Below are 9197 nucleotides of genomic sequence, written 5' to 3'. Positions count from 1 at the left end.
ATATTCTAATTTTCTGAGATTGTGGATTTGGGGTTTTCATGAGCTGTAAGCCATAATCACCACAATTATGACAAATCACGGCTTGAACTATCTTGCTTTGCATGTAATGAGTCTATCTCATATATTAGTTTCACCTTTTAAATTGCATTACTGAAATAAATGAACTTTTGCACAATATTCTAATTTTTCGAGTTTCACCTGTAGTATCCCAATTAAATTGCACTGAAAGGAAAGGGGTGATTCTCAATATTGGCTACAGCAAAACTGAGTCCCAGAGCTACATGTCTCTTGGAGCCCCGGAAACAACCCATGGACCTGCCAAAGGGCTCATTAGATGTAATTTTAGATCTGAAAGAAAGGGAAGAAGTGGAATTATTAAATTGAATGTCATCTTTACTATATTCTATTCAAACTTATTCTAAAATCATGCCCTACTTCTCTGGTCTTGCTTATTGTGGGGAATATGAATTCCTCTATGTCTTTCAAAGGCCAAAGCCCCTGCTTGACCCCCATTGAGGGGACATCCTATTCTGCCTACATTTCAAATCAGGTCCTTAAAAGAATTTAATGTGAGTGCAGGATCTGTCCTTGCTCAAAATTAAATCTTGACTCTTGTGTGGCTGTTCCTCTAAGAACATAGTTTATTTAATGTCTTTTAAAAAGAGACATGTATTTAAAGTGAAAAGGCACAGTATTCCAGGCAACATTTATTAATAAAATATTTCAACTATTTGACAAGATTTTTAATGAAAATAATTCTAATGAAACTAACTAATGTGTCTTTGCTCTCTTACAATTTCTATTTTTGACTAGCATGCATAAAAAAACATTCTGGGATTTCCAACTTAGACATATTGCCTAAGTTGAAAATCCCTTAATATATTTTGCCCTTACCTTTGTAGTTATTATAGAACTGTAATAAAAAGATCTTAAAGAAATCGTGTTAAATTGTGCATGGATGTTAGTATGCATTATACTTTTAGGCTTCTAATCTAAAGCATATTTTCAATAAGCAAATTCTGTTGTGTTCAGTGGGAAGTATATTCTTACAAATCCATTTTGCGGGCTGGAGCTTTAGCTTATCCTTATCCTTATCCCTCTCCCACAACCTGCTGTTAGTTTTTTCTGTCTATTTTTTTTAAAAAAATCACTTAATCTGAATATGACAATGAGGTCATGTCCTACTTTACCCATTTAGGTAGCTAGTAAATAACATAAAAAAGAACAAAAGTTATTGGACCAATCCCAAATAGGAGAATAAACTCAGAAAGACAAACATATTAAGGGAAAGCTTTCTAGATTAATCCACTTGAAGGAATTGTCAGATTTCTAGATGCTTTTAAGCAAGCAATAATGTACAAAAAACATAGGAAAAGACTTTAGGAGTCTTCCTGATTAAAGCATATAATTAATAATAAACTGAAGAACTTTAATATATTTATAATACTTTTATTTCTTCCTCCATCTTAATGTGATTTTTGTCTATCGGACAACTAGAATAAGACTACAGAACAGCATACTTTATGTTAATATTGCCATGAAAAACATTAAGGTACTTCAACTAATTGTTCTTGTCCATTTAATCAAACTCAGCATGCTAATTCTTCATGAATCTATATTGCTGCAGAAGAATTAACCAACCTTTCCACATATACATAATCCATCGTATTATTCCCTTTCATAGTAAGCAAATGTCTATTCAGTTCAGCAAAGGAGCAAGAAGTTAGGGCTTTGAGGCAAAAAGAAAAAAAAATAGTTAAATCTCGTTTGCCATCCAATAAACCTCTCATGACTCTTTATCCTTGCAAACTATTCTTGTTTCTATCATGTGCTCTGTGATGCAGTAGTTAAAGTCCAACATTGCATGCAAACTCTGCCCATAGCCTGGAGTTTAATTATGACATGGCTAAAGGTTGACTCAACCTTCCAAGGTTGGTAAAATGAGGGCCTAGATTGTTGAGGGCAATATGTAAATAATGCTTTGACCTTATAAACTGCCTAGATTAGAGAGTATATAAAGCACTATCGGGTTAGTACTGTATATAAGCCTAAATGTTATTGCTATTGCTATGTCAATTCACTGCTTCATATACTGTTCGTTGTTTTTTTAAACTTCTCACTGTTTGAAAGGACAGGGAAGGACCACATCAATTATGTTGAACCACAACTTCTTCAAACTCCCCTTCCTCTCACTTCATTTTCAGTTCTGTTACATATTTGTTTTATTATTTCCTTGCTTTATATAATCAAACTATCTCAACACATATCTTTCATCCTGGTCATTTGCTTTTGTATTCAGTCCATGTTTATTCAGAACCAATTCACACATGACTCTCTTCTATTCAGCACTCTCTTCTTTAGTAACTCACTCCCACTACAGCTGGTCACACATATGCAACGAAGTGGACAGAAGCATGTTTTCATTCATGGCCATTTTTACTTCTTTTGAGAAACATTCATTTCTTGTGACAGACCACATACTGTTCCTTGTATGTTGACCAACGTTTGCCTATGTTAACTTATCAGTGAAAAACTCTGCCAGTATTAAATTGCTGTCCCTACTATTGATCCTACCCTGCCTTTCCCGCCTCTGTTCCCTGTTACTGTCACTCACCTCACTTTTCTTCAAATGATGTAACGAAGGCAAAGGATATGAATTTGTATATGTCTTGAGTTGTGAACAGTACCAGAATATGGGAAAATGTTATTTTAATATTGGCAAACAAGGTAACATAATGGATCACACCAGAAACAATGTGTTGCTGGAACGTACTTGGGGAATGGTCAGGTATTTTAGAGTAGTTTATCACTAGGGTCTGTGGATGACCTGGCTTCAGTTCTCCATGCTCTGATAGTTTACAGGTTAGTCCACTGCAGCACATGATGGATAGACTGCCTTGGCTGAATTCCCAGTTCATTTCTCAATTCAATAACAGAGTGTTTTCTAACTTTTAAATATTTCCATGATGTGAGATATGAGTACCTAAAAGATACATACACATACGCACACCTTATACATACAAATATACACATATCATATAGAAACTTTAATGGATATATCTCAAATGCCTTGAACATCTGAAAGCTACATATAACTATTGATTATTATCTTAATCACACATGAACAGTCTACTTGTTTCCTGTAGTGACAGCAGAGCCAGAAATCAGGCTGAGTCTGGCCTATCAACATATTTAAAAATATTTTAAAGCCTGCTGCCCTAATTATTGCTACCTTGGGATTTCTTTACTTTTGTAAAACTAATTAAACAATGTAAATATTTAGTCAATTACACTTTGCTTATTTTAAATAACATTCAGCATTAGCTTAATTAAAATTAATCAGATGCAAAAATACAGAGTTGCACAGATTACAGCAGAATTCAGATTCTTGGTTTTATGCTTGTTTGGCTCTTCACTGTTTGGTCACCACACATTAATAGTCCTTAGTTTGACATAAACTGTTTGACTAAATCTGTTGTTATGTTCACTTTAAAGAAGAGTAAGTAAATTGTGGAATCCCTGATATTCTCTGAGATGGGTTGCTTTCCTGCAGATGTTTCATTACCCAGCTAGTAACACCTAAAGATGTTACCTACTTGATCAATGAAATGATGGCAAAAAAACCAAGCTCCAAGAGCACCAAGTCTCCATAGTTCAACTTTGAGCTACAGATGTTCTCTTCTTGGGTTTTAACAAGTAAATTGTTTAATGTTGAGAAAAGAGTTTTGTACTTTATTTTTCTAGGGGTCTTAGAATAGCATAGAAATTTAGAATAGTAGCCCATTATCAATCATTGGACCTGTTTATAATTGGTTTGGCTTTGCAACAAAATAAGCAGTTGTGTTTTATTCATATGACACGATTGAGCAAGCCAAGGATTAGTATGATATAGAAACTTAAAATAATTTTAAATGTTGTAATATTATATTGTGTATACTTATTATGTTTACATATTTTATTGTTTTTGCATATTACCAATAATATTTGTGGACAGTAATTGTGAATAATAATTTAGAAATCTTCTAATAAATTATTGAATGGGATTATTATTATTATTTTTGTGTGTGTGTGTGTATGATTGTATGATTGTTGAAATCCATGAAGTTATTGCAAACTTGGTCAAACTTAAATTCTACTAAAAATAGTGTGAAATTAGTTATGGATAAGTTCTACTTGAATTCACAAGTGCAATTAATTTTAGATTGATTCATCAAATGGTATTGGGGTTAAGATAATGGCTATTGGTTGTTTGGCATTCCTCACCTTGGAAGAAATGATGTTGGCATCACTACTGCTTGCAACTATTAAAGTACTTCTAGTAATAGACCACTTTAATATGCCCTGTGTTTTCCTGCCATGACCAAATAAATGCTTCTTCCTAGAATTGCAGCTCTTTAACCATAGATCATTGACTTAATGATCAAAAGATTCAAAGGAGAAAGCCAAAGTTGTAAACACCAGTTGATTTTGCTGATATTAGCTGTTCTAGCAAATTCGTTCATAATTCCTTTTATAATTTTTTTAATTGCTTGAAGAGCTATTTTGAGATTACAAAAGGCTAGATTACAGAAAGTACCATCAACAATAATTTTCTAATGTTTATATGACTCAGATTTGCAATTAGCTTACATGAAGATGAATGCTGTAAATCAGAACAATGACTTAAATATATATTTTCCATGTGGCATAGTGGTTAAAAAGTTAACTGAAGAGCTGGCAAATAAAGATTCAAATGTAGCTATAAAACTCATTGGAAGGCCTTCTCTAATCCTAATTTATATCACACAAAATTCTTCTGAGAATAAAAAAGGAAGGCAGAAACAAACCCACATTTCGGGACTAGGTTATAAAGATACAGTTGAGGACTAATAAATGCTTTTAGAACATACATCTCAGCGATTAGAAGGTTCAAAGCTGTCAATTTTCATTCAGGATTCTGATTAGGATTCAAAACTGATTGAGTTGTTATATAAAATTGGTTTACACCCATGCACCAATGATTTGCCTTATGATTTTCAAATTCTAACATATTTCACTTCCTCATTAAGTTTTTAAGATCATATAATACATAGGATTTCCTGCAGATCAAGTCCTTTACCCAGCTTTTTAGACATGTTCCAGAACAATTTTTTTTCCTGAAGCAATACTCTAGTTTCCTTTAAAAACTATTTTGTCCAGCATATAAAATTTTATGGCTGGATAGTACGATTATAGACAACTTTAGCAGATCTTAATATGTATAAGAAAACTAATCTGATACCTCATGAGGTTCAAAGAATCAAGAACTATATAGCAAAAAGCAATCCAAGGCCAGTATTTAGTCTTATAACACCCATGATCATTTATTATTGTTTTAAATTCTATAGGCAAAGTTTTCCAGATGGATGTAAAGTAATAATAACTTTGAGCTGTGTACAAACAATCCAAGAGAATAAAAAACAATCACATTCATAATTCATGAAAAGTTCATGGCCATAAATATATCAAAGTAAATGCCAGAACAATTCATTAGCGCAAACTGAGCGTAAAAATGACTGCTTGATTGCCATCATATTTGACAGCAATCATTTTTTGTTTTTTTGATGCCATGCTCTAGTTAGCTAAAATTCAAGCCTTTGGAATGTCCATCTTACGTTGTTCTTTGCTGTCTTATTTCATTATCAAGACTAGAGAAAGGAAAGTAATTGCCTTTGTCATAGTTTAATTGATTTTCTGAAATGGCTGGTTTTATTTTCCTCTTATTGTTGGACTATTTAAATAAATACAATAATTAATCATATATGTGTGTCAAAAATGTACAATTAAAGCCTTAAAACAATAAAGGAATTGATTTGAATGCCCCAACAGTACTAATTTAAAGACAAAACATATTTGAGATGTCTTTGTAAATTCTTGATATTTGAACAAGACTTTTATGGTATATTTCTATGACCATAAAGATGTCTACTCAGGTCACACAGTAATACAAAGACACTGGTTCTATATTTTGGGATTTCTTAGACTTAGCTCTAGTCCCAGGATAATGAGTCATGCTGCTACAATGTAGAAAAATACGCATCTGTATGGGTTGTTTTCCCTTTCAGTGTTTCAGGAGATTTCCCCCAAAATAAATAAAAATAAATAAATAAAAATTACATAATCGATAACTTATTGCCAAGTATGAAAGACATGTATTATTGGCATCATGCACACACCAGTTAATAGGATATTGGTATTGGAATACAGCAAAATTGTATTTTTGAGGATCTTCTGAAACATTAAAGGGGAAAACAACTTATGTTGATATGCAATTTTCTACATTGTAGACCCTACACTAGTGATGGCAAACCTATGGCATATATAACAAAATGACACACCATTTTGTGTAACACATAAGCATTCACCAATACCTGACAACTTTTATTCTTGAAAGCATAGCTGGTTCTTGCATGATTTTCAGAGGCTGTGAAGACCATGTGGGAATGGATTGTGCTTTTACATGGCCTCTGGAGCATCTGAAAATCATGCGAGGATGGGGTAGGCTTTTGCAGTTTTTGGAGGCTGCAGACACCACGGAAGATCATTCTTCAAAGCTGCTGCGAGAATGAAGGCCTCGTGCAATCTGAAGTTGCCTTGGGTAGGCTGCAGAGGCCTGTCAGCAGAACACAGCCTGAAGGTAAGTAGTGTATGGCAGATCCTGGGGATCATACACATAATTGGACTGTATTTGTTTAATACTGAATATGTAAAGAATTGTTTGTCTTCTTTTTGTGGAGTGTGGGCGTGACATGCCAACAGAATAAAATTAAGAGGTTTCCTAAATTTTTGACACACTGAGCCCCAATTTTTCACCACCACTGCTCTACACTGATATTGTAAACAAATCAAATATACAATAAACAGTTAAGAGTTTAACTGCATCAACAACTACAGCAAAAGCTTAGTTGTCACTTCTTTTCCTCTGCCTGTTTGTCCTGCATCCCAATGCAAAATGTGTGTACTAACAAGGTCCACTTTGTGATTTAAAACAATAGTTCTTTTCTCTTATACATTCTACGGATTATTGATAGTTGTGCTTGAGTAGCATGGATCAGATTTTTTTTTGCTGAACACAACAGCAAAGCTTTAAGAGAAGATTGGCTCATTCACAAGAGATTTTCTGCCAGTCACATTGCTCTGCAGGCAGTTTAAAGCAGGAATTGCCAACCTTTTGGACCTCAGGGACCACCAAACTCATAATTTTAAATCCCGTGGACCAGAGAGCCTGGGAAAATTCCAAAAACAGTCTGCAAGAATATTCTCCACCCCTTTTTCCTACCGATCGATCATTCTTTATTTGGAATTGCAGGATACCATCTCCAGCTCCGTTCTTGGGGGAGTGGGAGGAAAGAGAGACCTTTGGCTTCATGCAAGGAAAGCAGCAGAAGCAGCAGAAGTCTTTCTTTCTCTCCCCCAAATTCTGCCAGAAATGAGTTTTTGTGAGACTTGTTGCACCAGTGCAGCCTCTTGGAGCAGGATGCTTTGCAGGGTCCCAAAGACTCATATCTGGTGGAGTTTGGGGGAGAGAAAGGAAGACTTTTGCTGCTTTCCTTGCATGCAGCCAAAACCAGAAGAAAGAAGAGGAAAAAAGCAGCCTGGTGGCCAGGTGAGGCGCATGGGGCAAGTTTTGCCCCTCCGCCCTTTCCCCCTCCCATCACCATCTCATGTTGTTCACAATGCAAGCGACACAAGCCTTGTGTTCACGTGCAGCCTGGATTAATTGCTTTGGGGGTGACATTTCTCTATAGACCACCAAAATCTTCTTGCAGACCACCAGTGGTCCCTGGCCCACTGGTTGGTGCCCACTGGTTTAAAGAACTTCCCTTTCCTCCATCTCCCAATCAGATGTGATTAAGATAGTACTGGAAATACAGTTATCACTACCTAGGCACTGTATAAGAGCTTACTTGCACTATTTTGTAAGCCATCATGCAGCATCATAAAATATAATTCTTAGCCACATTTCAGAAATTAATCATAATAGGAAGGAAAATATGATTCACTAATTTCTACTCTTGACTTCTAGATTGACTTCTACTTAGCTATTAGAAGTCTAATGCAAATTACTATCCTCTACGTCTATTTGATCTCTTGGCAGTTTTCAATACCATCACCTCTGCTGTTCTTCTAGAACAGCTGTGAGATGGGTGGCTGGAGTAGTATTATGCCGGTTATTTTCCTTTCTCGGTAGACAGGTCCACGTTTGTTGATTGGGACTGAGACATTTTACCTTCAGTTCCTACTATGTAGGATCTCACAGAGCACTGCTAGCAGGATACTGTACTCTCTTTCTGTTTAACATCAATGGAAACCTTCTGGGTGAGGTCCTTAGTTGCTAATGTGAGATGTCATTAATACTCTAATGATACCCATGTGTATATTTCCATCCTGGTGAAATTAAACAATGATGTTAATGTCCTGCCTGAAGGCTGTGAGATTTGGATAAGGAAATGACAGGATTTGACTCAACCCTGGCAAGACTCCAGCGTTGGTTTTAGATTTTGGACTTTCAGGATCCAGCAATTTAATTGTCTTTAGCACTGGACAGGGTAGCTCTGCCCCAGATCCTGTTCAAAATCTGATCAACCTTCTCAACTTACTATTCCTGTTAAAGGAGCAGGTGACAGTCATGTCTAGGATGACCATTGTTCCTGAATTGTGAGGTTCTACTCTCACTCACTTATGCTTTCCATGGGAAGACTATTATAATATACTGTATCTTGGGCTGACTTGAACAGCATCTGGAAGCTGCAAAATTCAGACAGTTACATATGCTCTGAGATGGACAGACATTACACCTCTGCTCTCTGAACTGTTTATCAGATTGCTTTTGGGTTCAAATCAAGGTGCTTTTATGACCTATAAAGACCCATGGGGCTGAGTTATTTGAAGAACTGCTTCTGACTGGTTACATTTACCTAACTCATCAGGTCAAGAAGCACATTTTGGGTCCGGCTTACTAATGAGTTTTATCTGATGTGACCCAGGAGGAGGCCCTTTTCTACACTGGAACCAGAGGTAAGATCATCCCTGACTCTACTGGCCTTTTGGAAGACTCTGAAACATGGCTTTACTATCAGACCTGGGATCCCATGAAGGTACAGAGCTTGTGAGATGATTGTTCTGGTACTAGGCTACTGATTGGCATTCTCCCACATTTTGACAAGTTATTGTAGGCG

This window comes from Pseudonaja textilis, chromosome 6 (assembly GCF_049901715.1).
Source record: "Pseudonaja textilis isolate UNSWEBS1 chromosome 6, rPseTex1.2, whole genome shotgun sequence".
NCBI classification, from domain to species: domain Eukaryota; kingdom Metazoa; phylum Chordata; class Lepidosauria; order Squamata; family Elapidae; genus Pseudonaja; species Pseudonaja textilis.
The sequence above is the reverse complement of the archived record's forward strand: the minus strand, read 5'-3'. Positions refer to the sequence as shown.